At 37.5% G+C, this 13,291-nt stretch overlaps 1 long non-coding RNA gene across 1 annotated transcript; it reads right to left on the minus strand.

The window, feature by feature from the left end:
• Nucleotides 1–6,739: 6,739 nt before the first annotated feature.
• LOC120209278 lies at nucleotides 6,740–12,478 on the minus strand. The gene is made up of 3 exons (XR_005524386.1): nucleotides 12,404–12,478; nucleotides 12,240–12,303; nucleotides 6,740–6,805 (listed from the first exon to the last, which is right to left on the minus strand). It is a non-coding gene; the product is annotated as an uncharacterized LOC120209278 (long non-coding RNA).
• Nucleotides 12,479–13,291: the final 813 nt, after the last annotated feature.

The raw sequence follows: 13,291 nt of genomic DNA on the forward strand, positions 1-13,291 counted from the left end.
CCAGATACTCACCAATTGAAAAACTGTGTTGCGCTTTAGTGTGGGCTACCAGAAGACTTAGACAGTATATGTTGTATCATACTGCCTGGCTCATATCCAAGCTGGACCCTTTAAAGTATCTAATGGGTGTACCTGTATTGTCTGGAAGATTAGCCCGTTGGCAAATACTGTTGTCAGAATTTGATATCCAGTATGTAAGCCAGAAGGTAGTTAAAGGAGCGCCATAGCAGAATTCATTGCAAGTAGGGCTTTAGAAGAATATGAACCGTTGAACTTTGATTTTCCAGATGAGGATTTAATGGCTATCTCGGAGGAAGAAACAATTGCGCTCACCGGTAAATACTGGAAGATGAACTTTGATGGTGCTTCAAATGTCGTGGGGCATGGGATTGGGGCAATCTTGGTCTCACCAAGTGAACAACATTATCCTTTTACCAGTCGGCTCAATTTTTATTGTACAAACAATATGGCTGAATATGAGGCTTGTGTTATGGGTCTTAGAGTAGCTATTGAACTCAAAGAAAAAATGCTAAGGGTATATGGGGATTCAGCTTTGGTAATTTACCAGATCAGAGGAGAATGAGAAACGAGAGATCCCAAACTTGTGGAATATCGTAAATTAGTTCTGGCACTTATTGAAGAATTTGAAGAAGTGACTTTCAATTACCTCCCCAGAGAAAAAAATCAAATGGCGGACGCCTTGGCTATTTTGGCAGCGGCCTTTAAGATGAACGAGCATTCAAATATGATGCCTATTGAGATGAAGGCTTAAGAGTATCCAGCCCACTGCTTTAACATTGAAGAAGATGATGATGGAAGACCTTGGTACTATGATATCTTCCAATATATAAGATATCAAAGTTACCCCGAACAGGCAACTGAGAATGACAAAATGACCATTAGAAGAATGGCAGCGGGGTATGTGCTTAATGGTGAGACCTTATATAAGAAAAGCATGGATCAGGTCTTATTAAGATGTGTAGACACTAAAGAAGCGAAAATGATTCTTGAAGAAGTACATGAAGGAATATGTGACACCCATGCTAATGGGCATGTAATGGCCAGACATATTATGTGATTTGGGTATTATTGGTCAACTATGGAGACTGACTACATCAATTATGCCCGAAAGTGTCATAAGTGTCAGATTTATAGAGATAGAATGTACACCCCTCCTCATCTGTTGCATGTGATGACAGCCCCATGGCCGTTTTCTATGTGGGGCATGGATGTTATCGGACAAATTTTACCAAAGGTGTCAAATGGCCATCACTTCATTCTGGTAGCAATAGATTACTTCACCAAGTGGGTAGAAACAACTTCTTATGCAAGTGTTACCCAGTCAACGGTATGTAAGTTTTTGAAGAAGGAAATTATCTGTAGATATGGCTTACCGAAAAGGATTATCTCTGACAATGCATTGAACTTAAAAAACAAGATGATGAAATTTGTATGTGAGCAATTCAAAATAAAGCATCATAATTCCACGGTTTATCACCCAAATATGAATGGGGCAGTGGAGGCGGCTAATAAGAACATTAAGAGGCTTATAAAGAAGATGACTGAAACTTATAAAGATTGGCATGAGAAGTTGTCATTTGCTCTGTTCGCCTATCAGACTTCTGTACGGACATCAACTGGGGCAACTCCGCTTTCTCTAGTTTATGGGATGAAAGTTGTCATCCCTATTGAAGTGGAAATTCCCTCACTCCGGGTTTTATAGGAGGTGAAGCTAAATGAGGCAGAATGGGTACATGCCAGATATGACCAATTGAATCTGATTGAAGAAAAGAGATTGAAAGCTATTTGTCACGGTCAGATATACCAGAAGCGGATGATACGAGCACATGATAAGAAAGTTCACCCTCGAGAAATCCACGAAGGAGATCTGGTGCTCAGGAGGATATTGCCCATTCAAAAAGATTCCCGAGGGAAATGGATGCCCAAGTGGGAAGGACCCTATGTTGTCAAGAAAGCCTTCTCTGGGGGAGCTCTAGTCTTAACTGAGATGGATGGGTCTGAATTGCCTTATCTAGTGAATTCTGATGCAGTTAAGAGGTATTTTGCTTGAAGAAAAAAAGAAGAAGGAAAAATGAATGAAAAAAATAAAAAAAAATGAATGAAAAAATGAAAAGAAAAAAAAAGAAAAAAAAGGAGGGTTCAAGATGAAAACTCGAAAAGGGAGTCTTGAAACCAAATGAGGTCTCGAGTCGAAAACTCACAAAGGGAGGCTTGAGTTTTAAATTCAGAGTTCGTGCATGGTGGAGGATCTGAATTGTTTTTGGAAGTAGGAAGAGCTCCTGACATGGGTAACGACAATGGCAGTTGGTGATCGGGGTTGAGACCAAAGATTAATGAATCTCGATGAAAACAACCAGAGGATAAATTGAATGCACATGAGATTCAATACTAGTTTATGTCATCCAGTAATGGGAGATTTGGGGGTTCAGAAAGAGCTTCGCACACTTATGTGTAATCACAATTTTGGAGATCCTTTTGACAGAAGCTACACTCGAGTCATTCTAACGGCGTGCCAGTTCAAAAGCATTTGTGTTATTGATATTTGAAAACGCCTATCCTTTTGTTCTTTTTCTAATTAAAAGTTTGCCATGTATTTGCCTAAAAATTCTCTGCGTTTATATGAATAAAGTGATATTTTTCCTTTTCAATTCCCCTTTTACAAGCATCTGATTTTGAAAAGGTTAAAACATATAGCTTAACTTGGGGTAAATGAGATCATTTTGTATTATTATGCAAAAGGTTTTGGAAAATGCAGGTATTCTGAAGCTAACATTGGTTTTAGCATGTAAGTTTGTATGGTTGTGGGAAGCTAAAACCTTGGAATTCATAGACAATCCTATCCATTAATAGATGACCCGAAGAAATTGTCATTTATCAAGAAGTTGGTCATGTGTACTGGCGGGTTTCAAGAAAGAAAGAAGTCAAAGTCCTGTCAAGCCGAAAGTTATGGTGTTGAGATTATCAACTGGGGTGAACCGGTCAAATGTTCTGTGCCCAAGACAAAACCAAGATCCATTGAGAGATGGTGTTCCTTTGAAGAAGAAAGTGCATTAAATTGCATAATTGCATACATCGTAGGCATGAATAGGATCATAGCATTGCATGATGATTTAAAATATCTACAGGTTCCCCAACAATTGTTGAAGATTGTTCGAGTCTTATACTCTCTGAAGAAATAGGGAGTAGACACGATTGTTGAAGATTGTTCGAGTCTTATACTCTCTGAAGAAATAGGGGACAGACACGATTGTTGAAGATTGTTCGAGTCTTATACTCTCTGAAGAAATAGGGAGCAGACACGAGTGTTGAAGATTGTTCGAGTCTTATACTCTCTGAAGAAATAGGGAGCAGACATGATTATTGATGATTGTTCGAGTTCTATACTCCCTGAAGAAAGAGGGAGCAAACCCGTTTGCAGATGATTGTTCAAGTTTTATACTCCCTGAAGGAAGAGGGAACGAACCCGATTAATGAAGATTGTCCGAGTTCTATACTCCCTATAGAAAGAGGGAGTGAACCCGTTGGCTGAAGATTTTTCAAGTCTCACTCACCTTAAAGGAAGAGTGGAGCAAATCCCTTATCAAGTTTCAAAGCGAAAATGAAATTGGACAAAAATGCGTTGTCTTTTTATCTTTGCCCTATTCTTGTTAACATAAGAAGGAGCAAAGAGGGGCAGCTATAGACACCCGTTTTTGTCCGGGTTATAAATATTATATTAATTATTATTGTTATATAATAATTATATAATAATTATTATTATTATTATATTATAATAATTATTGCTAATAGTATTAATGTTACTTTTATTTATTTCTATTGCAGGCTTTACAACATTAACCCAAACTGGGCCAGATTACATTCAACCCAAACAAAATTCAACAGCCCAAACCCGGACTGAAGGGGCAGTCCAGTGCTACAGTCCAACCTTAAATCAAAACCTTAAATCATTAGGGTTCCCTGTCACCAACCTTCAGCGCCGCAGCAGGAAGGCCGTTGGATATGGCTTCAAGATCCAACGGTTACCAGCTCTCCATGATTCCCAAGCCAACTGCAGACCCACGGGAAGCCACCACCACGCTGCCAGATCATGCACGCCCAACCGGAAAACAGCTCGGCTCCCTACAGCTGCCGCCCGTGACCTGCTCTCGCCAGTGCCCTGCAAACACACCAAACAAGAAACAAAACGAGAGGCACAGAAAATGGAGAGGGGAAATCAAGTAGAAATAACCACAAAGAAACCAGAGGAAAAGGGGGGAGGCTATCGGTTATCAACAAATCAAGAGTCATCACTGAAAAAATGATACATCCAGAACTCAAAATATTAGAACCCAAAAAAAATCAACCACAAAGAGCCATCAACAAAAAAAATAAACACGGAAAATACCCAGAGAGTTACCCAAGCAACCAGAGAAAAAAGACATACCTTTACTTACCAGAGAAGTTCGCGTCGCCGTTGCTAGGACAGGTACCTCGTCGAGTCGAAGGTAAACCCTTCACCCATCGTTGATTTCCGGTCGTTTTTGGCCATGCATGTCCGTTTTAGACTTTGGTTTGGTAACTAAAGGGGTAGATCAGGATAGACCTTTGATTTTAGGGTTGAGTTAAGGTTTGTTTGGTTTCGTCGGGGTTTGATAGAGGAGGGGTTTTGTTTTGAAGGTCTAGGTCTAGGTTCGTCGAGGTTGAGGGGTTTTTCATCGTGGCCGTGGGATACGGTGGAGGCCGTGGAGGCTTTTGTCTCGTATGGGTTTTGAAGAGGAGATGAATGGTTTATGTTCTTAGGGGGTTAGATTTTAGGTTTCACGCCGGTGTGACTCCTCGTCGGGGTTGTTAGAGGGTGGAGGCCGCGAAGGCCTTAGGTTTTTAGGATCATAGAGGGGAGCTTGAGAGGGGTTGAGAGAAAACGACGGGGGGACGTCTGGCTAAGCTGAGGAGAAAATGAAATTAGGTTTAGGATTTACCCTAAATATCCCATATATTCGTACGCCAAAACGGTGTAGTTTCGCGGTGGTCCAAAACGGTGATGTTTTGATGTTTAGGGGAGGTATCCGTATTTTAGAAAAGTAGACTAATAGCTGTTTGGGTCCTCCTGATTTCAACCCGTTATGTTATAATCCCTAAACCGAGCTTTGCTGATATTTTAATTTTGTCTCTTAACTTTCTGCGCGTTCCATTTTAGTCCAGTTTTATGTTATGTTTACTTTCGCGATTGTTTTACATTGGATGTGTAATCTTGAAAACTTTTATTTTGGTCATGTGTAGTATTTTGGTCATATTATGTTGGGAGTGCCTTGAATTAAAATGTTTATGAAATGAGACTATTGTTTAATTTCTTTATATTTTAGCCCTTGTTTAATTCTTTTGATTCGTATGTTTAATTTCGATTTCATTCATATTTATTCACTTTTTAAAATATGTATATATCTATATCTTTAAATTTTATAGTTTTGCATGTCATGTTCTTATTATTATATTTAAGTCGTGTATGTACATTATATGTTAATATGTGTGGTTATATCTTTTAATTAAAATATATGTATATAATTTTTTATTTCACGTTGCATGATATTTTAATCATAATATTTGTTTAATTACTCTTTGTATGGCATTCATTTAGCATAATTTGTATGATAGCCTCACGTGCATAACTCGATCTAATCACATAATCGGATTAAGGGTAATACTCTTTTAATTTAAAATTGTCAGAATGACCTTTCTTAACTTACAGGAAAGTTGTTTTGACGATTTTAAATTACAAGTGTATCTCATCAGTGACACCAAAAATTCGATTTAGTCACCTTAAAAGTTGGTAGCGAAAGAAAAGGAAATATTCAGTTATTTAAAATTTTCAAGGAAAGGTCGTTAGAACCGAACTAAAGATCTGGTCTCGATATTTTTAAATAATTGAATATTCTTTATCTTTCTAATGGCTTGGTAATCTTAATTTAATTTATTTTGTTGCTTTTGAACAATACAAAATTTGCATTGTTGTTTTAAGGGATCAAAAATTAAATTAAAATTGAACTTGTAAAATTCGTTGCAAAGACATTAATTAATCGACTAGGTACCGATTCAGGGCGCTGTGGAGGTGTTAATCCTTCCCCACGCGTAATCGACTCCCGAACTCAGATTTTGATAATGCAGACCTTAATTTGTTGTTTTAATTAAAATTTATTTTTATTTAAAATGACAATGTTTTTGGGTGCCCAATCACACCCTAATCAAAGATTGGTGGCGACTCCTCGAACCGTTATTTTATCGTAAATGAAATCCCAAATTTTTCGAAACAAGAGGTTTTCTAAAATCGTATTGTTTTTAATTAAAATTCAATCATAAAGAAAATAATTAAAAATTTGACGCGGTTTTCAAAATCTCGTTCTCCACCTTTTAAAAATCGTTTCGACATATTTATTCTTATTTTGCTTTGGAGGCTGGAGTACTACCTTAATGGCTGCATCAAAGACTGCCTTCACATTCTGCACCAGTAAGATTCCATCAGAAGTAAAGGGCCTCAACAATTTATGATTAAAATTATGAAGAATATGTAGAGTATATTTTACCTGCTGTGTTTTTTAACTACACTCGATGTAGGCAGGAGCCCCTATTTGTTTCTTTGACTCCACTCCCTTCATAACGAAGTGATGCAAGACCAATATTTAAAACAACAGGAACATATTCTTACTAAATTATAATAATAACGTTGATGATGTGTAAACAAGTATCTGAACTGTAAAGTTCGGTGACGCAGCAGGATGGTCTATAAAGTATTGCTCATCATCTCGGAGATCTGCAACAGAAAATAGTAGAAAAGATGACAGATTTCATGAATAGAACTTAAAAATATCGTACTCAGACTCAAGTGTGACTGTTAGACATGGGAATAATTAGATTTTTCTTTCGTGTATTTAAAGGATTGTTAGAAGTAATATCCATAACTACCTCTACGATGGGAGTGTTGGACATATATACTTCAAAAAAAAAAATTAAGAGCGACATAGTTCAAAAACATTAGTGTAACAGGATACTATATTTATTTTGGGAAAATCTTATATCACTTAGGGAATCAGACCTGTTGCAATTAATAAACACGACCGTTGCAAGCATATATTGTTAAAAGTCATCATGGGCGGCTAATCTTCTAGATGGCAGCCAATTACTTTGATTTAATTCAAAAATGGTTGCATTTTGTTGAAAAAAAAGGGATAATTACAACATTTTAATCATTAAACTTTAGGATATTTACAAGATTAAGTCCTTAAGATTTAGCTATAAATACCCTATCTCATTTAGCTTCAAAATCATCCCAAAGCATTCTAGTTTTCTTCCAATACTAGAGAGAATTTAGAGAGTTTCTTGAGAGTTGTTTTCTCCTTTTTATCAAGAGAGAATTATCATTGTTTTATCCTTGGTAGATCGAGAGAGGTTGTAATTCCTATTTTCTCATAGTGAAATTCTTCTACCGTTGCACGTGGTTTTTACCCTAAATTTTTTAGGGGTTTTCCACGTAAATTTTCTCTCTTTTATCTTCATTTTTATTTTCTCAAATTATCAGTTGCGATTTTGCTCTATCCGATAGCCGTCTTCCGCAACAATTGGTATCCGAGCTAGATTTGAGTGTGTAATATCTGCTTATTGTCTTTGTGGTTGCCACCAAAAGGTGGATCCTCCAATATAAGAAAATAAGAAGGTATTACACATTCTTTGAGGTTCTAGAGAACTATTCATGATAGTGAAATAGTGGGAGCTATCAATAATAGAAGCTATGACAACAAAATTTGACATTGAAAAGTTCAATGGGAGAAATTTCTCATTGTGGAAATTGAAGATGAAGGCCATCCTAAGGAAAGACGGGTGTCTAGCGGCTATCAATGAAAGGCCGGTGGATTTTGCAGATGACATCAAATGGAACGAGATGGACGGGACTGCTATGGCAAACTTTCATCTAGCATTAGCAGATGAAGTATTGTCAAGCATCGAGGAGAAAAAGACAACTAAAGAGATATGGGATCATCTCACCAAATTGTACGAGGCCACATCATTGCACAATAAAATTTTCCTTAAAAGGAAATTGTACACTCTTCGTATGCCAGAATCTACTTCAGTGACGGAGCCCTTAAATACACTGAACACCTTATTTTCTCAGCTTACATCCTTAAGCTGTAAAATTGGAGAACAAGAACGTGCTGAACTTCTACTTCAAAGTCTACTGGATTCGTATGATCAACTCATCATCAACTTGACAAACAGTAATGTCACCAGTCTAGTCTTCGATGACGTTGCAGTTGCTGTCCTACAAGAAGAAAATCAGTGCAAGAACAAGGAAGACATACAAGTACATCTGCAACAAGCAGAAGCGTTGACAACGATGAGAGGGAGATCACCAGAACGTGGCCAAAGCAGCAGTCATAAACATGGTAGATCGAAGTCGAGGAGCAAGAAGAATTTAAAGTGAGGAAGACATACAAGTACACTTGAAGAAGGATTGTTGGAGTCTTAATTAAAACTCCAATCCACAAGGCAATACCGCAAACACTTCAGATGATGGAGATGCTCTATGTTGTAAAGCGTCAACCGCCATGGAAGGAAGAAAACGATTTGCAGATATATGGCCCATTGATTCGGGAGCAACATATCACATGACCTCAAGAAGAGAACCATCATTATGAACCAGTCTCATGAGGATCTGTGTATAGTTGCAATGATCATGCCTTAGAAATCATTGGCGTGGGAACCATCAAATTGAAGACGTATGATGGAATAATTAAAGTTATTCGAGATGTGCGGCACGTGAAAGGTCTGAAGAAAAATTTATTATCCTACGGATTATTGGATAATAATGCTAGCAAGATTGAAACACGGAAAGGAATCATGAAGGTGTTCCATGGAGCCCTTGTGGTGCTGAAAGGTGAAAAGATAGTTGCAAACTTGTACATGCTGAAGGGAGAGACATTGCTAGAAGCAGAAGCCTCTGTTGCCTCATGTAGTTCAGATTCTACAATGCTATGGCATAAGAAACTTGGACACATGTCAGAACAAGGAATGAAAGTCCTTGTTGAGAAAAAGCTACTTCCAGGCTTAACAAAGGTATCACTTACTTTGTGTGAGCATTGCATAACAAGTAAACAGCACCGGTTGAAATTCAACACATCAAATTCTAGAGGCAAAAGTGTTCTAGAATTGGTTCACTCTGACGTATGGCAAGCACCAGTAACATCCCTAGGTGGAGCAAAATACTTTGTCTCATTTATTGATGACTACTCCAGGAGATGTTGGGTGCACCCTATTAAGAAGAAGTCAGACGTGTTTTCAACTTTCAAAAACTTCAAAGCGCGGGTGGAACTTGATTCTGGAAATAAGATCAAGTGTTTCAGAACAGATAATGGAGAAGAATACACAAGCGAAGAATTTGATGACTTTTGTAAGAAATAATGCATCAAAAGACAGTTCACAGTGGCGAACACTCCTCAATAAAATGGAGTGGCAGAGCAGATGAACAGAACCTTGTTAGAAAGAACAAGAACAATGTTGAGGGACACAGGCCTAGAAAAATCATTCTGGGCAGAAGCAGTCAATATCGCCTGTTATTTGGTGAATCGAGCTCCATCAACTGTAATAGAGCTGAAGACACCAATGGAGATGTGGACTGGTAAACCAGTTGATTATTCAAACCTCCATGTATTTGGAAGTATTGTGTATGTGATGTACAACGCCCAAGAAATTTCAAAGTTGGATCCAAAATCTAGGAAATGCAAATTCTTGGGGTATGCTGATGGAGTAAAGGGGTATCGCTTGTGGGATCTCACTTCCCGCAAAGTGATCATTAGCAGGGATGTTATCTTTGTAGAAGATAAGCTACAAAGAAAAGAAGACGATGACAGCGTTGAAAAGTCAGAGACTACATAGATACATGTGGAAAATGAGTTTGAACAAGGAGATTCTTTTGAAGCAGAACAAGAACCAGAGAGTTCTAAAGCTCCAACAACTCGTCAATCAGATAGTGTGAGAAGACGTCCCAATTGGCACTCAGATTATGTTATAGAAGGAAATGTTGCATACTGTCTTTTAATAGAGGACGGTGAGCCATCAACATATCAGGAGGCAATAAACAGCTCAGATGCTTCACTGTGGATGATGGCGATGCAAGAAGAAATCGAAGCCCTTCATAAAAATAATACATGGGACCTTGTGCCACTACCACAAGGAAGGAAGCCAATTGGTAACAAATGAGTTTTCAAAATCAAGCGAAATGGTGACGATCAAGTGGAGAGGTATCGTGCAAGACCGGTGGTCAAAGGATATGCTCAGAAAGAAGGTATTGATTTCAATGAAATTTTTTCTCCTGTGGTTCGACTAACAACAGTTCGAGTAGTCTTGGCAATGTGTGCTACATTGAATTTACATTTGGAACAACTAGATGTTAAAACAACTTTTCTTCATGGAAATCTTGAAGAAGAGATTTATATGCTCCAGCCTGAAGGTTTTGAAGAAGACGAAAAGAAGAACTTGATTTGTAGGTTAAAAAAATCTCTGTACAGTCTAAAGCAGGCGCCGAGGTGTTGGTATAAGAGATTTGATTCCTTCATTATGTGTCTTGGATACAACAGACTTAATGCAGACCCTTGTGCTTATTTCAAGAGGTCTGGTGATAACGATTTTGTTATATTGTTGTTCTATGTGGATGACATGTTGGTTGCAGAACCCAACAAAGATCATATTGAAGAATTGAAGGCACAACTGGCTAGGGAATTTGAAATGAAGGACTTGGGATCAGCAAACAAGATTCTAGGGATGCAAATTCACCGAGACATAAGTAATAGGAAGATTTGGCTTTCACAAAAGAATAACTTGAAGAAAATCTTGTCACGATTTAGCATGAAAGATTGTAAGCCAATTTCTACCCCTCTTCCTATTAACTTCAAATTATCCTCCAGTATGAGTCCTAGCAGTGAAGAATAGAGGATGGAGATGTCTCGAGTACTGTATGCATCAGCAGTGGGAAGTTTAATGTTCGCTATGATATGCACAAGACCAGACATTGCACAAGCAGTGGGAGTGGTTAGTCGGTACATGGTGAATCCAGGAAAAGAGCATTGGAATATTGTAAAGAGGATCCTAAGAAACATCAAAGGGACCTCAAATGTTGCATTATATTACGGAGGATCAAACTTACTTATAAATGGGTATGTCGATTCTGACTATGCAGGGGATTTGGATAAAAGCAAATCTACTACAGGATATGTGTTCAAAGTTGCTGGTGGAGCTGTAAGCTGGGTTTCAAAATTGCAGTCAGTTGTGGCTACATCCACAACAGAGGCAGAATATGTAGCAGCTACAGAAGCCAGTAAAGAAGCAATTTGGTTGAAGATGCTATTGGAGGAGCTTGGGCACAATCAAGAGTTTGTCTCTCTATTTTGTGACAGTCAAAGCGCCTTGCATCTAGCAAGGAATCCAACATTTCATTCAAGGACAAAACACATACGAGTTCAATACCATTTGATTCGTGAAAAGGTGGAAGAAGGGATGGTAGATATGCAGAAGATCCATACCAAAGACAACATAGCAGATTTCATGACGAAGGTGATCAACGCTGATAAATTTACCTGGTGTCGATCCTCTTGTGGCCTGTCAGAAACGTAAGCAACATGAAGGTACAAGGTAGAAAGAATGGTGTGAAGATATGATTGTTCTAATCAAATCTTCAAATGGGAGATTGTTAAAAGTCATCATGGGCGGCCAATCTTCTAGATGGCAGCCAACTACTTTGATTTAATTCAAAGATGGTTGCATTTTGTTGAAAAGAAAGGGATAACTACAACATTTTAATCATTAAACTTTAGGGTATTTATAAGATTAAGTCCTTAAGATTTAGCTATAAATACCCTATCCCATTTAGCTTCAAAATCATCCCAAAGCATTCTAGCTTTCTTCCAATACTAGAGAGAATTTAGAGAGTTTCTTGAGAGTTATTTTCTCCTTTTTATCAAGAGAGAATTATCATTGTTTTCTCCTTGGTAGATCGAGAGAGGTTGTAATTCCTATTTTCTCATAGTGAAATTCTTCTACCGTTGCCCGTGGTTTTTACCCTAAATTTTTTAGGGGTTTTCCACGTAAATTTTGTCTCTTTTATTTTCTCAAATTATCAGTTGCGATTTTACTCTATCCGATAGCCGTCTTCCGCAACATATACAAGGATACCATTATGGAAAGAGTAAAAATCATACCAAGCTTAGTTCCGACCAGAATTGTCGGAACACCAGGTGCATAATGCTTCAATTCAGGAATCCACTGAAACGAAAAACAACATCAGCATTCACAGGCCATTACAGAGACATCTCACACTGCACAAAATTATGTTCTACATGCAGAAAATATTCAATTTTTAAACCTTCTTGGCGACATTTTCATAGCTGGCCTTGCTGATGAGGGAAAATTCAAGGATAAACACTTCGACCCCGCGATAGCTCAACGGCCTTAGTCTATTGTAATCTTCATGTCCTGTTCCGAAGCAATGATTTCAAACCAGAGCAAGAAAGGACTCTAACTTACAAATAAAAGAGTAATTGCAGAAGCTGTTTCCAAATTACCAGCAGTATCCCAAATTACCATCCACGACATTATTTACACTGAAATTGTCGAAAACTGTGGGTACGTAGTCCTGTTACCATGTCAATTGTAAAAACAAACATAATAAGATCGAAAGGCTTTATCGTTTCTCTTGACGAAGCAAACCCTCTAATGAAGATGGTTGATTAGAGAGTAGAAGCGAAGTGAAATGAAATGAGAGGCAAATGAGGAGAGAGAGGAAGAGGAAAAGTGAACAAAATTACAAAAATGATAAGAGATAGAAGAGAAACAGAGACATGACAGATGTTCGGATATTACTGATTTTTAAATTTTTCCTATTCGGCTTTTATTATTTTATAATATTAAACTAAAAAAATAAAGTACCCAAATGATTCCAGAATTATAGGGTTATTTTGTTAAATATTTATACTATTAAAAATTACAAAATGAACTTTTGATTATAGGGTATTGCTTTGTTAAGTCTCCCGATCATTAAAAGTTATAAAATGATCATCTGACTATTCATATGTTCTAAACTCATCATTTTTCATTGTTAAAAAATTGACAACAGTTTGAGCTGAACGTTAACTTATTGAGTGAAATATGATAAAATCTTATTTTAGAATCTCAAACAACTATACAGTTGAAACAATCCTGGATCAAATTTTATCATATCTTAGTCAGCAGGTTAACATCCAACTTAGACGAT

This window comes from Hibiscus syriacus, unplaced genomic scaffold (assembly GCF_006381635.1).
Source record: "Hibiscus syriacus cultivar Baekdansim isolate YM2019G1 unplaced genomic scaffold, ASM638163v2 tig00018586_pilon, whole genome shotgun sequence".
NCBI lineage: Eukaryota > Viridiplantae > Streptophyta > Magnoliopsida > Malvales > Malvaceae > Hibiscus > Hibiscus syriacus.